Source organism: Bradysia coprophila (genome assembly GCF_014529535.1).
Source record: "Bradysia coprophila strain Holo2 chromosome IV unlocalized genomic scaffold, BU_Bcop_v1 contig_5, whole genome shotgun sequence".
Classification (NCBI taxonomy): domain Eukaryota; kingdom Metazoa; phylum Arthropoda; class Insecta; order Diptera; family Sciaridae; genus Bradysia; species Bradysia coprophila.
Genome location: NW_023503374.1, coordinates 2434063 through 2459684, shown reverse-complemented (window position 1 = coordinate 2459684; position 25622 = coordinate 2434063). Strand labels below are relative to the sequence as shown.

Here is a 25622-nt window from a genome sequence, read left to right as displayed (position 1 = left end):
TTTTCTTTCATGTTTGCCATGAAGGAGTCGGTATTAAAGTTCCCGGAAAGTTTAACAACTTTGAAGCCATTTTTACTGGACATTTCCAATCCATTTTTTATGAAGGAGGTGTCATTCGAAAACAACATTCCACTACTTCTAATTTCAGCCAGAAGGCCATGGAACATGTTCACGAGCCTGGGATATCACCTGGGAAAGTCGTGCGTGTCCTCATGCGGATTTTTGAAGTTTCTTGTAGATTCAGGAAAGATGCGTAACTATAATTTGGGATACTAGTTCCAGTGTTTCTTGTACATACATTTCGTCACTACTTCCCCTCTACTTGATTTCTGTTCCAGGATTATGTAAAGTTCCATATTTGGGGATGTTATTGACGACTTTCCCAATGAAAATTACAATTTAGTTTTACGTAAGCTGTTTCGGGTGACATAACCATTTTATTAGTCCCGTTCCTCTATGAAGTTATTTTTGTTACTCTCATCATGGAGTAACTTATTCAAAACAATGTCGAATCCTGACGTTCCCACCACTTCTTTGTTCTAGACACTAGAGTGGTATCACATTTTCGGCCACCATTTGGACTTTTAACAAGTTTGAAGTCACCGACGGCCAGTTCCTAAAAATGAGTGACTTCGTCATGGACTATAGAACTACAGGGAATTCAGACGATTTTTCGGTCTCTCTCCTGGTTTTTTCTTATGAACTTACCTTAGCCATCGATAGAGTTCTTAAACTCTGCCCTGGTCGAAAAGACAGTTACCGAAGCCTAAAGTTTACTTTTATCATAAAAACGTTGCTTCAAGTAATGAATTACTTTCGCAGCATCTAATGTAACCTGCCATTCCCACAATCTTATTAACCAACTAACAATTTTGAATAAAAAGTTTAACCCTCTTAACATTCGTTGCGTCACTTCACTTCAGTTCTGTATTCTTCTGTTGTATGTGAACGACCACTCCGAATAACATTATCTTTTGATTCAGAAAAACAGCACTAAAACAGAAAGTTTTGCACTATGTGCTGTGGCTTAGCAGCAAAACCTCATAAAATCCATCATAGAAATGGGAAATATTTTTTCTGACTTTATTTCCACAAATAAATTATTTTCAAATAAACATTTCTCTCATCCAACTATTTTTTTTTGAAAACGAACACTTTTTCTGGTTTAACTGTACTCGCCAATTTGTTTTAACTCGCAAATTGAAAAGTATTCGTTTTTCATTTACTCAGTGTCTCGTTTCATTTTATTTTGCTGATATACTCCTCCGGAATAATGCCAAATCGGTCAACTGGCAAAAAGCTTTTATTTTTGTTCGGAAGATAAGCTGTTGCTACAAGCGATTTTTGAAATATATCCTCTTTTTGTCACAGAAAATAGAAGTTGATGCATATTTTATCACTGTCAAGATGATAAAATGTACACTTAAAGACTTAGAAGAATTACTTCATTCCAAAAAAAAAACATTTTTCATTCGAACAAAGACCAGCTCCGAATATGGTACGTGCATATTTTGATTATTTAAGGAGACTGATCTAAAATTGGCGAATGGATTTATTCGATAATTATGGTCCTTTCAATTAATCGTTTACGAACTCAGAGTCAGTCAAATTAATTTCAGTGATCGTTAAAAATAATTCAATCTCATTTCATGGCATCGTTCATTTATTCTCATGACTGAACGTCAGGGTCTTATGACAGAAAATCACTTGACATGTCCGTTACGCTGAGTTCACTGTGCTAATTTCGAAAATCGTTCGACAATTGGTAAAAACGTTAAATACAAAAAACCCCAGTAGCGCTTGTTACCACGAAAACTTGAGTAACTATTCGCCGATTCATGAGATGGTCATGTTCGTAGATGGATAACATTGGAGTATTAGTAGTGGAATAATTAAAAACGGATTCAAACGCACTCATTTTCATATTATTTTGACATGAATAAACGTTCAAGATAAATCGACAATACCTGGTATGTACTTTCTTTGAATAATTTTAATACGCAGACGTTTTTCCTTGTATCACGATTAGCTTAAATAATTACTAACCGATTTTCAGATACAATTGTTGAGGTTATGTCACCCGTTTGTCCATGGACTATGTTAGAGTAGTGAGATGGGAGTATTTTCTGAGTAATTTTTTCTTTGTCATATTGTTGCGTTATAGGTAAAAAATAGAGGTTTCCAGCACGAGCGCTGCAGCCAAATTCTGGAATTCGATTCGCTAAAAATGTTTTTAGCATAAGCTGGGAACATTGTTTTTTTTATCGTATGTGTGAGACGCGCGACAAATTTCATCAAAGTTTTTTCGCATCTCTCGATAACACGTTAAACAAGTGTGAAGTTTGCAGTCAGAGCGAAGCGAGAGCAGTAATTCACATTCACACGAGTTTTTTTTTACAATTTTACAACAAAAAGCCTTGGAGTAGTGCGCATTTATGCAACTGAGTATCAGTTGATGTGTATTGTGTCTAATAAAGCACTCGATGTCACACAAAAAAGTGACATTTCACTTTTCGTCCCATTTACGTACAATAATTTATATGCTGAGGGCACTGAAGAAAATGTTTCATTGACGAAATGAACGGTTTTCGGTGCAGAACACATGCAAATAACAATGTTTGAACCCCACGCATTGAAAATGTTTTTCAGAAAACGGACTGGAATAAACGTAAAGAGAGTTACTACTTCTTCGTTTGTGGGACGAATAGAGCGAATGAAATGTCCAAACCCATGGTTTGCCGTTCCTTCAAAATCAAATAACTTTCTTTTAATTAAAAAATCTATTGCAAAACATGTTCAATCGAGGGATCTAACCCACCCAAATGGTGGCGTCCAATCTCACTGAAAGCATAAATTTCGTATGTGTCACCATTTATACAACACACGCACTAATATTGTCAGTGCTTAATTAAAATATGTGTTGAAGTGGACATAAATCAAATCCATTAATTGTGTAAGTTATAAACATTAATGTCTCAATAACAATATTATATTTTTGAAAATAAAAAAACCTTTTATCTGTCTGGTTGGTTGGCTAAGGTTTTTACTATTATTTATTTATGTTCGAAGCCATTTGTATTCTAAATCTAATATTAATTCAATATGTATTTACAAACAACACACGTAATTGACCAATAATGCCAGGCACATTGGTGTAGGTATATCTTTATTTCCATTTGAAATTTTGATTAACCAAACGTAAATGTTAAATTAATGTCATTAAATGGCACCTAATAAAGTTCGGTTAGATTTGTCGCGCTGTACTTACCTAACCGCCTACCTACATGCGAAACAAGTATGTTGATAATTTTTATTAGATTTTTCTTCAAACTTTAATCCTCAAAATTAATATTTAATAAGATAAACCAAACATCAACATCGTTTTGTGATGCTGATGATGATGTGTTACTACAAGAACGATGGTTCGGTTATAATTATTTACCAATCAAATCATCCATGACCATGACAATGATCTTTACCTGGAACGTTGAAAAAATCTATTTGTATTTGTTCACCAGAAAGCAGGGCTCATTTTTTATTCAAATAGGCGGAAAAAAAGACTGCTCACAATGGCGCAGCCCGTTAAAATAACGATCTTTTCAAAAATCAAATGTTACAACAAATAAAAATCGTTTACTCTATCCGGTCCTAAAGTCCCCAAAATACACGCAGCGTTGTATCTTTGGATCGAAATCGCAATTTTCTGCAATAAATAGTCCATCGAACGCGGTTCCCCTGAAGCACTGTATGAAAATGAACTCAAATGAACAGTGACATAAATTGAAAAAGTTTATTCGCAAAAAATATAGGGCTACTAGATTATTCGGGTTCCTAGTCAAATCAGCGCTCCTGTCTGGTTAACTTTACTCTGTCGATTTTCTATGACTCCATGGAATCAGAGTCATTTCATCAGGCCTTTTACCATCATCTCTAGAAATACCCAGTTGGTGCAACATGGCTGGTAAACCTGCTGAAGGGAGAGCATGGGAAAAAACTTTGTTAACTACATCATGCGTAGCTATCTTTATAATTCTCATTTTGCATGACAAACCGTGCAGGCCATCCTTTTTTAGCATTCCATCACAAACACACTTATGTTCCTCGCACAATTCAGAAACTAAACGAAGACCAACAGCAATTCTAGCAGAATTGTTATCCAACAGTAAATCCAATTGACTCGATGGAACCACTTGCTACCACAAGATTCTTTAGTTGACGACGCAAGCAGTCTTGCACGAGCAACAGGTTCACTGGATCACTGAAGTCAAACGTGTCATCGAATTTACTCTTAATCCTTGGCAGATCCCAATTCCTTTGTCTCTTTTTCTTTTCATCATTTTCTGTAAATCTCGAGGTATTCACTTAAGGAACAACAAGCAGGGCTTATTGTTCGGAATTTCGATTCTTAAATTCTAAAAAATTCTGAAAAATTCTTAAATTTGAGAACTTTTGGATTTTTTAGAATTTTTAATAATGATTTCTCAAATTTTTTTGGGAAATTCGTGAAATTCCTGTTCCTAAAAATTCTTACAAATTATTGGAAAGTCTTAACAATTCTTAACAGTGAAATAAATTGTTTTTTAGCTGATACATACAAACAATCGAAATTGCTTAAACATTTTAATACGGTTTTACCACTAACACGCGTGTAGCAGCTTCCATCATATAAACAATTTTTATTGTACGTGTGGATCAGCTGAAAAACAGCTGTCGCAAATTAATGCTGCAAGTTCACTGTTCACTGCATCTGACTGTTAAAATTCATAAAAATTACAAAAATTTCTAAAAATTGCCTAAAGTTTCTTAGGAATACAAAAAAAAACCCAACCAATAAGCTCTGCCAAAAGTTAGCTTACTAATTGCTTAATTTGGTACTCGCTATTCATTCTATTCAAAAAAAGAACGAGCTTTCATGTCATATTACCATTATCATCAACGTCCTATACCCGGCAGCTTCGCATTTCATATTATACCCGAAAATGTATATGTGATCTGTACCTCCGATACGTATCTATGAATGAATTAATGTTATTTTCAAAGTTAATTTTATTTATTCATTAATCATTAGGTCATTTGCTTGCACCCACGTATTAACATAATATGAAAATAACATGTGAAACGTGTGGTTTGTTTGATGTCTGTTTTAGAGATAAATGTAAACAAAATCATCAGCAAATAACACAAGAGAATTCAGGTAGATTAATTTTGGCTAAAATGACTGTCTCGTGACAGTGAGAATATATGGAATGGTTTAGGGACCAACAACACAAAAACCCGTATGAGAAACGTTTCGTTGTAATTATCATTTTGATTCAAAATCGACATCAAAAGCTTGAGGAGACATCAAATGAAACTCATTTGCAGCATGACTTGTTGTCGTTGAATTCGAAATTTATCAAACAATCATATCGTTTTGATTTCTAGTTCCTCGAAATAACAGTTTTGATATGTTATGGCTTAAACGTAAAACTGTCCTCGACAGCATGTACACACACGAAGTGAATTTATGTAAATTTATTGTGAAACTTTCCTCGGAGGAGCTGAATAAATGCGGAGATAAAATCTTTGCACGTAGAACTGGTTACACCATAGAATGTACAATCTATTGTCCAGTTGACCGACATAAGCAAATCAGTTGGATTTATACTTTATACATGTTGACCATCAGCAATTCTGTTAAATAGATGTGTTCAAAGTTGACAACCGTTATACATGTTGTGTATAATAGACGTAGAAGGAAATGGTGGAACGAAAAGATTTCTCAAAAATAAAATCGAGGAGAAAATTTAGAAAATGTGCATTCTGAATTCAGATGCAAAGTTAACATTTACCGAATTTCAGAGGGTTTTACCATTTTGTTTACGTGCATTCTATGTGGCATTAGAGCTACGTAAACAAGTCTCCTCGCCGACGAGTAGAAGATGTATTTTCAATTTTCAAATTCTATATACGGAATGAAAACTACAAACCGTCAGAACAGTCGGAGCGTTTGCTGTGACTGAGCCCCGTGCTACCCGTAAACGTATTGCGTACGTGATCCTAGTACATGCGCAATACTATTAAGTCAGTAGATATATTGCCCGCATGGCCCTACTGTGGAACATTTGGGAACCACTATAATAGGACAAGTCTAGAAGGTAATCCAAAAAAACCTTAGCGAACCTTCAAAATCCTAAAGTTCTAGAACTGGAACGATTAGTGATTGGTAGACCACGCGAGGTGCTAAAATTTTGGGAACCAACATGCTGCTGCCACAATAATATCAAATGTCCAGATGAGAACCCAACGAAACCTCAGAATTCCTTCAAAATCATAAATTTCTAGTAGTTGGAAAATGGTGGATCATATGAGTTGCTAGAATTTTGGGAACCAACATGCTGAGACATCAATAATACCAAATATTCAGAAGAGAACCCAAGAAAACCTCAGAGATCCTTCAAAATCCTAAGGTTCTAGAAGTAAGAATCTAGTCGACCATGAAGAGTGATGTAACTTTGGGACACAACATATTACCTTAATTATTACCTCCGGGCCTACTCGACCGAATTTTTTCATTTTCATCTGGGCTCTCACAAATGTCAATAACCTATCAGGGAAATCAAGAATTTTCAAAATCCGTTCACATTGCCGTCTGCTTTGACTCAATGTGTTACAAATAGCATAGAGGTCCTATAAGCCCCCAGTACTTCATACGGGCTAAAAAAGATCAAAAAATGTTTGTAGACGTGGCATGGTGATGTAGTTCTCCAGTAAATAACAACAAAACAAACAAGAAGAGATTTTGTCAGTCCTTTGCAAGAATAATAGCCAAGAATACATATTTCGCCTTCTTCATCTCCAGAACCGTATTTTTAACATGATTTATTTCAGAAAAAGGATTTCCGATGAATTCATAAGCCCTTGAACAAAAAATTATTGCTACACAGAAATATCTGTCTGTATATCCACCAGTCATACCGAAGAGAGAGAAAAAAACCTGAAAAATTAAATTGAGATGTAATAAAAATGAACCTACCATTTATGCGAATTCGAAATAAAACGGAACGTATATAATCCGTTGATCTTTATTATATTTTTACAGTCATTAATTACTGGATTATACCGATTTTTGTCGAATTTCGCCCGTCCTTTTTCTGGCATAACCCCAATAATTTAATTTGTTTATTATCCAAATAAAATATCTGTTTTTATGCAATTTTGTTTTTTGTTGGTTGTGAGAAACAAATAAAATCGATAAAAACAAACCGAATCGTAAAAAAAGGGTCAAGGAGCTGTGTTGGTGTGTTATAATGCAAAATGCAAAAGAATACACAGAAAAAAAATTGTTCAACAAAATATAACGCGAAAACGTTTCATACCATGTTGACTTTCCAAGTGAAAAGCAATTATTTAATTCAAGTGAAAAAGAAGCCGAAGCACAAAAAAACCCAACGAATGAACGTCTTTAAATTCATCTGTTGCATAATTAAAAAAGTTTTTGAGTATAAAATACATTTTTTTTTTGCCCGTTTATTCTCGCAAAGGTATAATGCTAATAAGCGACATCTGATCTTTTGGTTCGTATAAAATTATATGGATTGTGTTTCAAGTTTAATTAAATTGCACATCATGTGCTCATCAATTAGTTTCGGTTGAGAACGGTTCTGATTTTCACCAACAACAACAGCAGCGGCTAATTCTCGACTGACCGATACCGTAATAGTTATTTATGCACCACACCATTGCAATATACGACCAACACTTATATCGCTTATGATTCGCTAGACTTTTACATGCAACTGGGTATGACTAGTCACTTGAAGTTATTTGTTATTTGTTGTCTGATTTGTTGACAAAAATAATTCTTTAAAGCTTTTGAGGAGCCATGAAATTTCATTGTACTGTCTCTCAGATCGAAACCTCAAATCGATCACAGTACACCACATGTAACTTGTTTCTTTCGTTTGACAGAACGCAAATTTAATTTAAACACTTTTGGTTTCCCTAGTAGTCTGAAAGGTCTGAAAATTTGACCATCGGTAAATATGACCTTCTAGAGTCTAATGCGATGTGGAGCCCAAAATTTTAGCCCCTCCCCTTCTCCTCACACCTCTTTAAAGTTTACGGTGCAGAGGTACGTTTGATGAATTATTGTGAGGCCGCCATGACTCCTACCATCAAAAATAATTTTTTTATTTTGTTAGGAAATTTGCTGGTATGATACAGAAAGTTGTCATGGAATTTTGTGTGGGAACTTACTTTCTATTACCCTAAAGTTTCCTAAAATGGAAAGAACCCCTTCAAAGGCTTTTGAGATCCCGGCATATGCTGAAGTTCTTGATACGGAAGGATACTGAACCATGGAGAATGATGGAATTTTAGGAACCAAGCAACTACTGCCTTCGTCATCCCATTAGGTAGCAAGAGAATAATCAATAATCCTAAAAGTACCAAAGAAAACCCAAAGAAATCAGGTACGTCCTTTAGAACTTTCAGTTTTAGAATTGGGAGCGGAAGAAAGAATTCGCTCCCTCAATTGCTTCGCCTATGATGGCAAAGTTTTCCTATTGTTTTTTACAGTGAAGCAGATGCTACCAATTTAGTAAAAACGAAAATTTAGTCGAAATGAATTGATTGAATTATAACACGCTGCAACGCACCACGATCGGACAGTGCATCGTATTATATACTCACTCGCCTTACATTCTTATGAAAACAAGTTCAAACTTACAACCAAGATAATTTTCAATTCAATGTCAAGTGCAGTGCAAATGCGTTGCTTGCTATATTGATAAATAACAATTGTAGGTGGAACTCATTCGCTGAAAAACGTGATTCACTCAAAGCCTGACAACCAACACGAAGACTTTTTCTGCATTTTTTTTAACGAAATTCGAATTTTAAATTTAGTATTTACATCGTTCGAGTAGTACTACCTCAATGAACTCATCAACATGACCTGCATTTTATTCACTAAGTGGCAGACGTAGTGCTATAGATATTTGTTTAGCCTTGTTTCGTAAAAGACAAGTGATTCAGGTACAGGTACTCATACGATGAATCATCTCTTTGTTTGTTTATATAAACCATTCATGACTCAATTGCGTTGAAACTATGGCAATATTTGGTCAGTCTGACTATTACTTTAAAAGATAATTCCATAGAAAAAAGGAAATATTCTTAACTGAGCTAACAGCTTTTGCCACGATCGGTGTTTGCTCATGAAATGTGTGAAGTAAAAGTTTTTGGAAGATTACATCAAAACCACATCTCTCACATTTGCATTAAACTAATATCCTTTTTCTATTCCCTTTCCACCCACGCCACGGTGTGGTATAATGAATATTTATTTACACACCGCAAAAAGTTCATCTCGCGTATAGCATAAGTCATGTACAGCATAAAAGTCAACAGGGTGGGTGGATGGTGTCTCTTTTTTGTATTCGAACGAAAAAAAAAACGTTGCAAATTACACATGAAATATGTTGAAATACTCAGAAAACCACAAAACCACAAACTTTTTTAATTTCCTTTTTAAATGAAATTTTGTGATTAATTTGACATCCATTCAGATGATGGTCACTGTAGGTACAGCACTGTGTAGTGTATGTGTGTGTTCTGTATTGGATTAAGTTTGTAAATTAAATTCGTTTTTCACACACAAATTTGTGTAATATACAGGATTTGCCCACACATTTATGGGTTCAACTGAAATGTTACATTGCATGATTTTCTGGTCAAACCAAAAAAATGAGAGAACTGGAAGGACTTTCGACAATTTTAATTCAATTAGAATTTATTGTAAAATGTGTTAACTGCGACAAATTTGTTTGCTCTCGTCAATGTTTAAATTAATTTGTTTTGCAGAGTTTTGTCGCTAATCGAATATGTAGAATTTTGTTGGTTTAATCATTTTAGTTTACTTTGTACTACGTACGAGAGAGCCTGTTATTGATGATTTTGTTTACTGAAATGTATCAAAAAATTGTCCCGAAATATTTGTAGATTTCTGGCATTTTTAGTAACTACGAGGAAATTCATAGAAAATCCTTTGTCAATCAAACGACAATCCTTCAAAATTTTGCGAAAAAAAACCTGAAATTTGTAGAAAGTCCACAGAAATTCTCATAGATTCCGACGAAATCATCGACGATCATCGAAAATCCAGCAAGTCAAAAGAAAATCCTTCTAATTTTTAAGAATAGGAAGGAAGTCCTGAATATCATAAAAAAATCCCCAAAATCATAGACAATCCTTAAAAAGGCTCAAGAAAATCAAATTAAAAGAAGAAAATTCACGAAAATTTAAAAAATCTTTTGAAAATTCTATCCAGAATCAGTAAACAATACTCTTGGAAAGCAATAGGAAAATCTTCGAAAATCCTCAGATCTTTGTGAAAATCCTTTGTCAACCAAATTTACAAATATCTGGCCCTCGAACTTCAGTCAATAAATGTCAATACTTAGCCCTTCAAGAATCGGAACAAATCGACTTTGACCTGACCTAAACCAGAAATAGTCGACCTGAAATGATTCATATGGCTGCAGTTTGTTCATTTCATTTTTACACAGTTTCTAAAGATTGTAGATATGTCAGAATTTTTAATGTACCCAGTCAATTAAGTTCTTCCTAAATTGCGCAATATTTGAATTCGCGATAGAAATTTTAAATTTTGCGCCAAAAAATCATAATTTGGGAAGAACTTAATTGACTGGGTACATTTAACACTCTGACATATCTAAAACTGTGTAAAAATGAAATGAACAAACTGTATGTTCAAATCTCATTAAAATTACCTGTAAGGATTGACCGTTGATCCGACGTGACCTGATCAAATTTGACTCGACTTTTGTTCCTCGAGTTGAGGTAAATTTGAATTAGAAATTTAAATAGAGAAATGTTAATTTCGTTCCCAAAGACAATCCTCTGAGGATTCTCGAAGGTTTCCAAGGATTTGCCTGACGTTTTCCAAGGATTTTGTAACGTTTTTTTTATTTTTCATGAATTTTCTTCTTTTTTTATTTTTCTAAGCCTTTTTAGAGGATTTTCTATAATTTTGTAAATTTTCTTTGGTAAAAATTAGAAGGACCTGCAACTCAATCCGAAAAATATATTAACAAACCCCTGATTCATAGGCTATGGCAGCCTTAGACCTGCTCCTTATGTACAGAAGAAGCGCACTGCGTAGAGAAGATTTTGTCGAGTTCTAGTTTCTAAAGGGTTGTCAGCCATCAAAAATGGGTGAAATAGTGCATCAGAACATGATTTCTTATATTCTAAGAAATAGGGTCGTCGCCACTGTGAACGTTTGTTTTATTGTGTATACGACGAATCGACACTTTTGAGAAGTTTCGTTTGATTTTCCTGAAAGAAATGTGCAACAACTTTCTTCTTTGCCAGTTCGATTGGAATCATTCGGAAAGTTTTCCAACTGCAAAGAGATGCTGAAAAATTGCTCGCAAATTCTTTTCGTTCAATAAACAACCATGAAACCATCAAAGTTTTATTTGTTTATGATTCGTTTATGTATACACGTTCCATCGTTAATATGAATGCCAATTATTTCAAAGAAAGAAAGAAAAAAAAACTTTACTTTTATGCGAAATTATAACTTCCATCCAAGTTTCACAAAAGATCCAATGAACGGTTTTAACTTCACAACATTATTATGCAAATGATGCAGAATGTTGCCATCCCTCAAAACACTCCCCAGTACAAGTGGAACAAACTGAAATTATGTTGAGTACACCGAGTGTATTTTGGAATAGCTAGAAAATGCCATTGTTGTTAGTTTTAAGCAAAAATCGGGGGAAGGAAAAAAGTCTCTTCCATTCACTTGTTTCTAACAAAGTTTCGTTTCATTCAGTCGAGCTTTCAATGTACTGCTGCTATAGTTTTGGTATTTTATGGCAACTTTACCATTTGTATCATCTGAACCGTATACACCGCATTTGACTATATGGAACAGAATAAATAGTTTACAAACATACGGCGCTCATTGATTTTAATGAATATTTAAAACAAACTTCACATAATGGGTTCTTGTGTTCAATCTACCAATGTGGTATGAAGACCGAACTGTCGAAATTTGATTAATTGTTGTTTTGTTCCACATTACCGACTAATTTCGAACGTTTTTTTTTTCTTCTCTCTCGACTTGTTGTTGAAACAAGCAAAGGTTAATTAACAACAGGTAGCCATGTAAGAAAAATAACGAAATTAGCTTATCTCTGGATGTTATTTAACTTCTCTAATTCGGCTCTAATGCATACACTACACATACACATACCATAGTGCCTATAATGTCGACGCAACTCAATTATGATCGATTGTAAATAATTACATTTGAATTTGAAACTGAACCGCGTACGTATCGTAATTCAGCAATGGGTAAATATACGCGAACGAGATCGTATTTTGTTATGTTTAGAAATATATATAGCCGATACAGCCGTAACACACTTCCAAATTAATTACTTACATCGGAATGATGTCCGTGTGTTAAATCGGTTCGAAAATTTATCGGTGTTGAATTGGCGAACACACAAGTGGAGAATGCAACAGTCAAACAAATTTCCAATTTGTAATCAGAACGGGTCACGGTCCCATACGTATGTTTACGTTTACCAGTGATGGTGTTTAAGTACCGCAATTAATTTTATTGACGTGACCGGTTAACGGTTTTTGGTAAAGCAATTTTTCTAAGCTTTGGCGTTTCCAGGGAGAAATAAGCAAACAAGCAACAAGCACTCAACTTGTCAGAGTGTGTCGGAAAATTGTTTCAAATGGAACAAATCGGCTTTCAGAATCATTACTACCAAGGTAATCCGATAAAGATAGGAGGCCCAAATATTTTCGGTTTTTACCACAAGCTAAACATAATCATTTGTCTCTCAGGAAATATAGGTCAAAAACCAAAAGGTCCAATTTTTGATGTTGCTCAATCTTGGCAGTGGCCCCCTTCGGACCATCGGTTTCTTCGGTAGTTTTGTAGAGTTTTCAAAGCTCTATCGCGGACCTTAAAATTTGCAAAATTCGATACGCCCTAATATTCATGGCAATCAAACAATTCCGAGCAAAAAAGATCGTCGTACCGTACATAACAACATTTCAGTTAATCTTACAACTCTAGACGGTTAGTCTATAATTAAGAAACTTCCAATAAAACTAACTCTCATTGCTATACACTTAATGCAGTAAAAAAAGCGATAAAGTTCGGCAAGTTCAAACAGTATTCTCTTTGGCATTGCTCGCATTGATGTGTATCAAGATAAATGAAATTATTTTTGATATCAAAAATTTATGTCTTAACTCAAATCCACTTATGTTTGCACTCCACTTTCATTCCATTTTTTTCCATTAAACCTATAAGAGTGAAGACCGAATAATTAAATCAAAATTACGCACACGTTCGCTTTGTCAGGTTTAATAAAATAAAAATACGAAAATGGAATGGTTCCCCGTAATAATAACAAAATTTAATTATTTGTCATTGGGAAATGTATTCGTGTCAAATCAAGTCCCAAAAAGCGACATAAAGGTCCCATTGTTAAATGACATGTGTTTCATTAATTTATTTTCCATTAATTTATTGTCAAACAACATTTTCAGTTCGCTTTTTTGTTGTGGTCACGACTTTTCGAATCGTAGACTGTTGTTGCCTCAACAACAGTCTTTGGAAATTAAAATAGCATTAAAAATTGATCAGAAACGCTGATAATGAAACTGTTAAGTATATTGTATGCAATTGAGGAAAAATGAAACACATTTTGTGAACACAAACACTCCATTCGAATTATAAAATGAGAAATCAATTGAGTTGTTATGCTTGTAGAGATATGCGCTCTCGTTCGTATGCATATTGTATGATAACTCGTAAATTATGTTATACGAATGCATATTCAATTAAATCAGACATTATCGACCATTAACCATCTCTGTTTTATCGACACTTTCAATCAAACACTTTTACGGAAAGTATGAAAATCATAAAGAAAATCGATGTCTCGTTCATTTACAGATTTGTATTCAGATGTTATGGTAAAAGTTTAAATAGTTAGTCTGGGCGTACATTCTCATGCCGTTCGTAACTTTAAGAATTCGTGACATGACAGTACTTATGGGATTTTATGCGCGAATAATATGATTTACAAAAATACGAGAATCGTCGAACTAAGCCTCAATTATTATAACTCTTAAAATGCTTAAAATTCATAACTTGACAGTTGCCTGTATAAAATCCCATAAGAGCTGTCATTGACAGTCTGTCAAGTTATGAATTCTTAAAGTAACTTAGTGTGAGAATTGAGACCCTGACAGTTGCGTGTATAAAATCCCATAGGAACTGTCATCTTCACCGTTTATCGTGAATTTAAGAATTCGTAACTTGACAGGTGTCATCTTAATAGCTAAGAGTGGTCCATACGATTCGCAACTTTTAACTGTCAAGTTACTAATTCTTAAATTTTCGAGAATTGACACCCTGATGTATTGCAAGTTTTTCCCCAATTGACTGCCGGTGATATGTTGACCGATTAATCGTAATACATTTTCAATTTCTCTTAACTGCTTACCGCTTAGTATTCGACCGTAATTCATAAACTTTATGTGAATCACGGTGCTCAACGCTAAATATGTTCGAAGTGACTGTAAAACTTTTTGTGTTTATCGTGTGAACAGATAGACAGGTGTTTAGACGATTTATTATCGTATATGCCATTACCACAATACGCTTTCGCCAAAGTCTACCACGTATATGGTAAGAACATAATAGCGGGTGGTACTTTATGGTATAATATGTAGAGGGACGCTAACATGCTATACTGACGTCGCTTCGTGCAGATTAAATCTAACAACACATGTGAACGGCAATTAAGCATCACTAATTCAATATTATACCAGTCAGACTATACAAATAAGAAAAAGGAAAAGAAGAAGAAAAAAAAAATCGTTCGAAGAATTGAAAAACAAAAATTTTTGGCAATAAATTATGCGAAAAAGATCGAAAATTCCAACCGAAAAAGGATTTGGTTTTATTTCGTACGAATTTGAAACACGCATCCAAAATATTGACCATAATTCGTTAGTTTCGACATTATGATTCAAAGAAAATATCAGGGCCGTAGATAGACCATATTTTCAGGGGGTGTTCCTTTGCCTAAATTTGCCTCTTCTGGAATAATCCATCAAGATCAATTACCACTCCACAGATAGAAATCCTGAAGCCTTACGAAAGCTCTAGAGGTATGATACATGGATACTTTTGAGAGTCATATTTTCCATTTTATTTGAGAGAGAACTTTTTGCACACGTTAAAAGTTCCACCTTCATCCAAGCTGTTTCTCTGATTTGTCATTTCAAATAGCATACGAATTGAAAGACATTGCTAGCACTTGGTGTGCAAGCTGGCAACACCATTGAGTAAAGATCATGATACGTCAAAAACACAGGAAGTGCCAATCAATGCGAACAAAGGATTTTTGACATTCGCATAATCAATGTTTTTTCTGAAGAAACTTTAACTTTCTGATTTGTACTGAGAGTCAGTATTTGGAAGGTTCGCCAATTTTAAGAACAATCTACCATTGCGAGCATTGGTTGAAAAACACCATTATGGTTCGTTAGGTTCGTAAGTTAAACCTTTTTTGTAAATTTTTGACGTTTATCCCATACATTAAATGTCAGAAGTTTACCAAAACGTAGAGTTTGCTGAGATCTCTATTGACTCTGAGAAGAAAATTTCGAGGAAGCAATATCCCATTTTATATCAGACAAATATGTCTGAAGAGGCTCTAAGAGCTCATAAAATCGCATTTTTATCAAACAAAATTTGCTGGCAGCACTGAGAAAAGAGGATGTCATTTATGCCTGATCCTATGTCTTTAAATAAATTTTTTTAGTGTGAGCTCCAGACTTTCCAAGGTGAGCTCCAGAGTTCACCTTTGCTGCCATGTAGACTACGGCACTGGAAAATACGAACAGCATAAAAGGCAATTTCTAAAATTCAAAGAATATAGATAAAAGACCAAAAGGACACATTAAATCTGAAATATATTGCAGTAAACACAACATCGAACAGTGGATTCTGTTTCAAGAAACATCGCTATTGCTATATTATAATATATGTATATGAAAGAAGCTGTAGATTGTGGCGCTTCTTTGTTACACATTCTTGAAACCAGTTTTAATTTGTATTAATGCTGAACTTAATGTGCGGAGTTTTATTTTTTACAATTTTCTTATGCTCTCATTGTAATCAAAGCGCGATATTAATGTTATCAGAATGAAATAAAAGAAGTCATACGAATAAGAACGACATACGAATATGATGCTTACAACACTGGATGATACATAAAGTTCCCATTAAATTATCACACAGGTTATCGCTTTTGTTGTATGTTAAAATGAATGTTGAATTCGTTACCTGCATGGAATGGCAGTTCGTTCATTTTCTTCTCTTTTATTCTTAAATTTTTTTATTATTTTTAAACTTTTATTTGCTTTGTAATGATGAAAGTTTACAACATTTTGTGGTAGAAAATGTGTTTGCGTCGACTCTTTTAAGTTTCGTTTTTTTTTTAAAATATATTTTATGACTTTGTGTGTTCTACTAATTGCAGCGTGTACAACTCGGTTCAAGATAAATAAAATTACGAATGATGTTCTGCAATCGAAAAAAAAACTTTGGGTTGGGACTTTGAGAAACATAAAACCGACAAAACAATTCGTCGTTTGATTGTAAACAGGGGACCCACAGTTGATGGAAGTTTTAGCTGGACACACAACATTTTGCAAAAACCTGTTACATAACAAAGGATTAAGAAATGGAAAAACAGAGTTGTCGCGTGTGTTTTGTTGATCCGAAGCGTAGCCGAGGTTAATAGACACATGAAAACAAGACTTTTCATTTTTATCCCGTTTTTCGTTATGGATTTTACATGCTTTTCAGTTCAAAATCTATTTACTTTTCATCCCTAGGGATGTAATAAGCCACTTTCTACCTTAGGGACAACAAACATGTGTCAAAATTACCATTTTTATCCATTGAGTCAGTATTTAGGTCAAGCCAACATGCTCTTGCAAGATTCACTTATTCAAACAGTTTATATTGCGAACGCACATACAACGGGCACATTTCTTTCTCAGCTACATGTAAAAGCCTTTTTAATTCAATTTTCCAACCTTCAATGTATCCGAAATTATTTCGTACATACACGTGAGGTCGACTGTAGAAACGTACGGTCACTAATTAACTGAATTTTATCTGAGTGTCGGGCTTGATTTAAGCATTAATGTAAGATAACTGAAATTCCAAGGATAGTGAAAGGGTTCGGGTGAAAAGAAATTGGTATTTTATCAACAGACATAATCGATAGTGTGCTAATGAGCAAAAGAATATTCAGAACAAAACTTTGTCGAATTATGTGACCCAGGACGTGATGTATTATAAGGTCAGCGGTAAGATGAGAAATTATGTGGGCAGTAGATGGGGAATTTTATGCGGATACCATTTCAAGGACGTCAATGTTTAAGCTTTATTGTTGAATTCCCAAAAAAATTCCGTATAATAAGCCCCGCAGTCGTTCTACTCTTGCAAAATAAATTGTTATGGCGCTACGTCTAGAATAGATGATGATAAAAAACAAACTGTCCTGTCTGTCTCGAATGACAACACTATCTCTTTTCGTACATCAACCATTCGTCATAATCATTTCCAACAATTCCAGCAAATATCCACTGGCAACAATATATCGTTCGATATCAATATTCATTAGCATTCGGTTTTGAACACTGCACAAATACCAAATTTCAAAAGCTTCATCCATCTAAAATAGGAATATCTTAAACTCAATCTCCTTTTCCATTGCACACATGAGCGCATAAAACAAAAGCTAACCTCAAATGATGGAATATCTTTATCTATTCGAGAACTTTGAACACGAACACATACAATTATTTTCTAAACATGTCTCTACCACCATCACTGCACCCCCTGTATGAGGCCAACATGAACATTAGTTATAGATATTCCTAACTGGAATATTAATCACGTAAAACTGCTCGAATGCATTTTATTGTTTGAGTTATAATACTCCCATTTATGCTTATACTGACTGTTAGTATTGTTATGCAATAGATAATTCAAACTTATACCCAAAGTGTTCTAATGCTTCAGTGATATACTCGGGGATTTCATTTATTAGGCACAAAATGCCCCCAGGACAAACAATAATAATTTCCGAAGACCCGTTGGTAATTATGATATTTGATTTAAAGGCTCAATATATTAGTGAATTCACGTCTGCCGAATTTATTGTCGGCTTTACTAGGCTGTTTGCAATGTCTACGAAAATTACAGATCCACAAAATCTATTAGAAAATTTATATTTAAACCAATAACGACATTAACAGAATTTGTGTTTGGTTTCCAACGTTTTCAAAGCGTATCACAAAATAGTAGTGGCATCATCCAAAGAGTAATTTGAACGTCTAGACCTTCAGGTTGTGTAATGTCTTTAATGAAGTAATTTAACATTTCATTCAGAGCTTGTTGATGGTGAAAACGTTCAACTGTGTTTTTGTGTGAGAGACCATAAAAGACGATTTTGTTTGGTGCAACGTTCTATTGTCGATGTTTCACAATTTTTCGTGTTAGAGCTTTGTCCTTTCGGTTGCGGTTTTTAGCCCCGTACGAAGTACTGGGGGCTTATAAGATTAATATGCCGTTTGTAACACGTCGAATTGGAAGCAGACAGTAAGGGCAAAGCTTTTGGTTATGTTCATAGATGACGAATCCGCAATAAAAAAAATGTCCGTCCGTCCGTCCGTCCGTCCATCCGTCCGTCCGTCCGTCCGTCCGTCCGTCCGTCCGTCCGTCCGTGACCCCTCTAGCTTGAGCAAATCACAACCTTTTTTCAAAATTCTTTTTTTCCCCGATTGGTATCGACAAAAGTAAGGTCAAGTTCGAAAATGGGCATGGTAGGGTCGGCCCTTCCAGAGCTAGGGCCCTATAGGTGTTTTTCAGTCTTTCGACGATATCTACCGAAATACGCACGTAATAGCTGCTTGTGATATATCAAATGAAAGGTATTGACGAGTAGAACAAAGTTGCTGAACATTGTTTTTGTGTAGGATGCAACGCGAGCTTGTTGGGAGGGCTCAAAGGTCGTTACTCGGCCCTAAGTGTTTTTTCCACATAAATCGAGTAAATCTCATCCGATTTTGCCAGATTTAGTTTTTTATGGAAGGTAATTGAATACCGAAAAGAACGTGGCGAAAAAAGTTTCAAATTTGGGCCCTTGGACTAAGGCCGCTACTCGGCCCTAAGTGTTTTTTGCACATAAATCGAGTAATTCTCATCCGATTTTGCTAGATTTTGTTTTATTTGAGAGATAATTGAATACCGAATAGAATGATGGCAAAAAATGTTTCAAATTTGGGCCCTTGGACTAAGGCCGCTACTCGGCCCTAAGTGTTTTTTGCACATAAATCGAGTAAATCTCATCCGATTTTGCTAGATTTAGTTTTTTATGGAAGGTAATTGAATACCGAAAAGAACGTGGCGAAAAAAGTTTAAAATTTGGGCCCTTGGACTAAGGCCGCTACTCGGCCCTAAGTGTTTTTTGCACATAAATCGAGTAAATCTCATCCGATTTTGCTAGATTTAGTTTTTTATGGAAGGTAATTGAATACCGAAAAGAACGTGGCGAAAAATTTTTCAAATTTGGGCCCTTGGACTAAGGCCGCTACTCGGCCCTAAGTGTTTTTTGCACATAAATCGAGTAAATCTCATCCGATTTTGCTAGTTTTTGTTTCATTTGAGAGATAATTGAATGCCGAATAGAATGATGGCAAAAAAAGTTTCAAATTTGCGCCCTTGGACTAAGGCCGCTACTCGGCCCTAAGTGCTTTTTGCACATAAATCGAGTAAATCTCAACCGATTTTGCTAGTTTTTGATTCATTTGAGAGATAATTGAATACCCAATAGAAAGTTGGCAAACAATTTTGGGTGTCTAAAATAATATCGTAAATTGTTGGTTTTATTTGAGAGGTACTTCGTACGGGCTTTCGTAATTGCGCTATGCGCAATTTTAAAAATGAACATTTTCAGTAAATTTGACCATGCCCAACTTGACTTGCATTTTGGTAACAGACGCATTAGAGGGTTGTAGACGTATTAGGGTTCCGGGCGTATTACGGCTACGGACGTATTATGGTTACGGACGAAATAGGATTACGGATCGTACGGGGCTAAGTCGCAGCAAACGCTCCGACTGTTCTGATGCCTTGTTTTTTATCGATTTCATATCAGCCACTTTCTTCATTCCTTTTTTTTATGTTAGATTAAGGACACAATTGCTCCTTCTATTTTCGTAAGACAAGTATTTGAATAAGAAAGGAGAGGTTTGCGACAAGTTTTGTTTTTTTTTTCTTTTTTACTCTCGGTATACAATGGTACAGCTGTGTACGTTTGTACATTTTTAAATGGATGATGTTTGTCTTGCAGCATTACTCTATGGAAACTACATAGTTGCAGATATATTTTTTAAGCTACAAATGGGACGTTTCACAGTTTACGATGCAGCCATATAATGCTTCTTTCGATTGTAGATAGTGAGAATACTAAACAAGAAGCATTGTTCTGTAATGATTTGCATAAAAAAAAATTGAACATACGACGTGATAGCGTAGCACGAATGGGGATTAGAAACAATAACCAATTAACGATAAATCGAAATTTAAACGCCCGACATTTTGCTCGTTTTTCAGTGAATTCATTGTTTACGTTTGTAACACGTGTGCCGCAGCTATAAATTGCTCGTTCAATTATTTATTCCCTTGACACTGTAACGCATGGGTCTTACACCAACAAATTAAGTGGGTGTAATGAAAGTTCTGAGTTCGAAAAATACAGTAATTTTCTAACTGGGAGCGAGATGGAATTTCACACTGTGAGCGAGATGGAACCATAGGGAATAAGGACCATAAGACCACTTTTGAGAACCTACCTACAAAAACGTCAGAATTAGTATAAATTGAGAAGAAAGTTCGGAAAAATTGTATAAAGTCGTTATCTTCCCTAAGTTCTAGCACTGGCAACAATTTGGCTCTGATACTTTCTGTTCGGTAAACAGGTATGAAGCTCGGCCGGCTATAATTAGCTAGGCACTAGTCGCTAGCATGCAAATGAACCCAATTTTATTAAATCGGATTTGAAATGACCAAGGAAAAATGGTCGAAAGTTATCGGTTTTTTCGTGTCATTTTTTTGTGATTACAACCTGGACTATTGACAAAGCAAGATCATTTTATGGTATTTTGTAACAATTGAAAAAATCTATCGAGAAAATCAGTTAATCCAAGGGACCTGACCCACCCAAAACGTGAGATACATAGTTATATAAACGCGAAAGAAAGGCTCACGTCTTTCCTTTTCGTTTTTTTTTGCAATTTCTACTGAACCGGGGGGAATCAAACCAAACAAAACACACAAAAAACGTGGTAAATGATTAATGATTCATGGATCTGACCGCGGCTACTGACCGCATCGTTCATTCATAATATTTAATTAAAACAAAATTACCAACACAACAACAACAACAACGAAATAACCTAAAAACAAAAACAAATAACAAAACAATCAAAGAATTCAAAATATCTAAAACACCAGCAAAACATTAATCAATCACACGCGGATGTAAAACAATAATTTCTTTGAACGTTTTAAATCCCATCAAGAATCCCCATACAACGTTTTACTGAAAATTTTTATTTAAATAATGCCATTGAATGTAATATGGTGTTCATTCACTGTGTCGATTCAATTTCAACATTAAAAAACATTATCATCGGGCGTATGCAATGCAAAAGTAAATAGAATTTTGTTGTGTTATTTTCACAATTTCTTTCCGCGGACGAAAATAAATTATCGTCTCATTCATATAGATGTGATATCACAGGGCGTACGGTAATATAGCCGTCAATCACACAATTTATATATAACTCAACTCTGGAACGGCTTGGAATTTCAATTTTTCTTTATTTTTTTTTATCAAAACTCAATTAAATGCGTCAACAGTGAGTCACCATGCTGTTACACATATTTGTGAAATTCATCATCAACACGGCTCTGTACAACTTATTAATAAAACACCATCTCAGCATAATAGCACAAGATTTTCAATCTAATTTCTTAATTGTAACGTGCTATTAATGGTGCGCTTTTTTCTCTCTCTCCTTTTTCCATTATTAAAATACCGACACACCACAATCATCATCATCATTCGACTTGTAATACGCACATTTTCCAGTGAATTAAAAATAAAGAAAAAAAATAAACATTTTTAATGTACCATAGCCATATGATGGTGATGATGATACAGCGTAATCGAGAGGCATCCAGAATTTATACCATCGGACAACATCATACATTGCCGCACATTAGTTAATTGTAAAAAATTTATTATTCGAAAAACAAAAACGAATAACCTACGTCATTAATTTCGTGGTGTGGTCTCTCCATATGTATGTGCGCCATGAAAATGAACATTAAAAAAAAGTGTAATGAGAGGAAAACCACTAACTGTATTGACGGATTTTCTGTTCTTTTGCGAAATGAAGAGGCAGTGCTAACTTTGGAGATGTAGTCGTTGTCATGAGTCGTCAAATATGTTCGGGTGTTATTGGCAGGCTAGGTGTATATGCTAGCAACACTATTAGCAAAGATCACGATACGTCAAGAATAGATGCAAAAATGATAGAGAGAGAGAGATAGAGAGAGAGAGAGATAATATGAAAACTCTGATCTTTCCGCAGAAAATTGGCGCCATCTACAGAGTATCAGACTAAATGTCAATAGACAAATTAAATATTTCCGATCTATTTAACAGTAGTCAAAGTCAAGGCGGTCGCACCAAACCGAATTCGATGGCGACAATTTGTAGACTTAGACTCTCTATGCTCCCTCGAGGAGTAGAAGTCAGATGATGATGATAATTTGACATTCGATGCTAGATTCATTCCAGATTTTTCCATTTGATCTCGCTCCGCCAATGATACTTCGCCACCACGTGTTTCGTAATCTACCAAATGTTCGTTAGCCTTGTGTGTACCAGCAACACTCTCTCTAGCAAACAAACTTCGTTTTGACGCTGTCAAAATACTACCTTATTTCTTTGTTTGTCGAATCATGCACGGTATTGGTACCGGTCTACTTTTACAAAATCATCCTCTGGCCTACCGATCCAAATCCATTTTCGACATTTGATTTGTTTATCAAGTTTTTCCGTGTTCACGTTTATTTATTTATTTATTTGTTGGTTTTGAGACCGTTCTAACAGCCTTTTACAGCCAATAACAAGTTCAGTCTGGACCACCGGCTTTACGTGACTTCCGAACCACGCCTCGAAGTATGTAATTACTCTCTGAGGAAAGTTAGATGCGAAATTGATATCTCGCCTTAATGTAGGCTAGACATATGTACACAAATTCATCGTATTTGGGTTACGTCATACGATTCATTCAGTGTGTACATCGTTGCAGCCACCAAACACACCGCAACTACCCAAATTATGAAGCTTGAGTGAACTAAGGACGTTACCAATGCGATATAATCGCTAGAAAAATTCCATGCGGAATTTGTCTGTCACGGGAATCGAACCCGGATCATTTTGGTGGAAGGCTAGTACGTAACCACTGAGCCATCCCGTCACCACGTTTAGCAATGTCCATAACTCTTCTAGCACCGATCAGAATCAGCAGGATGCATTTGACTGGATGGTATATTTACAAAACTGTTTCAACTCTTCAACTACGGAAAATTAGGGAAAAACCGTAGGGCATTTAATTCCCCTAAAAAAGGACTTTCTCTGGGACAATAACGAACAACTACAGACTACAACTTAACGATCGTCCCAGAATAGACAAGTCAATAGATCTATTCTTGTGGTCCAGTACCTGAGACCGTTGTACACATCCTTAGGGATTGCACCTTTGGAGTACGAAGTCTGTGATGAGAACCTGTCACCTTTAGATGGAAAGCGCCTTACAGACTTTCTATTGAAAGCTGTGAGATTCCATAAGAACTCGTTCAGCAACTAAAAATTCGTTACCCAAAGTCAAGATTTTGACATATTTTATATGAAAGAAGTGTCAAAATTTTCACCAGTGAAACTTAACGAAGAGTTCCTGAATGAGCTCCAAAGGATCTTTTATCCGTGTTTTCATTTCAAATCGATTGAATCCTTCCATCAATCGAATCTCTCGATCGATCGATCTAGCTGGATGAAACTTTTTACGTCAAGTTAAGTTATCTGTTGGGTACCAGTTTAATCAACTACAAAGTGAAAAGAAACGAAGCAAAAAATCTATTTATAATGATTCAAGTCGGACCGATGTAGTCTTTCTTTTCCCATTCACACAAGCACACAGAAAAAAAAACAATTCTGTATTCACATCAGACACCATCAGCGAATCAGCTGAGTTGATTCGCGATCGTTCGAACATATGTTTTCATAAATGAAATTTCTTATTTATTGTTATTACATCGCTTCCATTTAGATTCAATGTACGTGTATACTACTCATATGGCATTATATATATATATATATATATATATATATATATATATATATGCGAGAGAGTATTATTTGATCACTTTTTAAATCGTCCGTAATGATAGCGAGCAGTTAACCTTTTCCGAAACGATCACTGCATTATTACATGTACAATATCTGCTGGTTACATTTTACTTTATGGATGTGAGGAGTCGTTTTTTTGTTGTTGTTGTTGAAATTCTGTGTCATTAAATAGCGGCGCGTGCTTTATTGTGTAATGGTTTTTTTTTGCACTTAATTAATTCTAGTATCTGACAGAGTCAGTGTGTTGTGTAAGCTAAGGAGTTAATTAACATTCCACTGTCAACTGTTTCAATGTGTATTTTATGGAGGGTTTTTGTATTAGAAATATTAAAATGAAAATTATTTTAAAAAAATTGCATATAAAATGGACGTTTAATATTGAAGGTTTATTGAGAGTGGCGGTTAAAATAGCTATTTGCATATTATGCATATTATACACGGTTAATTGATCGACTACATTTTGATTGTTAATTAATTAATTTTTTCGCTTAAAGTAGGAAGCCGTTGATCAATTTATTTATGGTTTTTCTGTTAATAAATTAAAATATTTCATTTTTGTGATTCACCGATATATTTGATATACGCAATTTGATATGAGTATATTTGTACACACGCAGAGAGTTGCGGGAAATTGACAGAATTGCCTGTAAAGATGTCATAAATTTCTGAGTTACAGATATTTGCTTATTTTGTTGACAACGGATTTTCGAGCGTTTCCAGCATTTTCTTATCGTTTTGTATGGATTTTCAGAGGAGTTTTTACTGATTCTGGATGGGTTTTCAAAGAACTTTTTACAATTTTCAAGGTTTTTCTTCGTTTTATTTGATTTCTTGATCCTTTTCATATTTTCTCTTTTTTTTATGGTTTATAGCGCGTCACGACTTATATTTTAAAGATTTGCCTAAAAATTCCCCAAAAACTCGTGATATTGAAAAGCGCAAAGGGCCATTTGCATCAACTGTGTTTCGCAGAATTTTGTATGATTTTCTATCGTATCACCGTAT

At 34.9% G+C, this 25622-nt stretch overlaps 1 protein-coding gene and 1 long non-coding RNA gene across 3 annotated transcripts in view; both read left to right on the top strand.

Moving 5' to 3' along the window:
- The window catches only part of LOC119071575 (cysteine-rich motor neuron 1 protein-like), a 183891-nt gene that overhangs the window by 145181 nt on the left and 13088 nt on the right, over positions 1-25622 (top strand). The window lies entirely within an intron of this gene.
- Positions 254-13665, top strand: LOC119071613. The gene is made up of 3 exons (XR_005086696.1): positions 254-416; positions 9613-9615; positions 13652-13665. It is a non-coding gene; the product is annotated as an uncharacterized LOC119071613 (long non-coding RNA).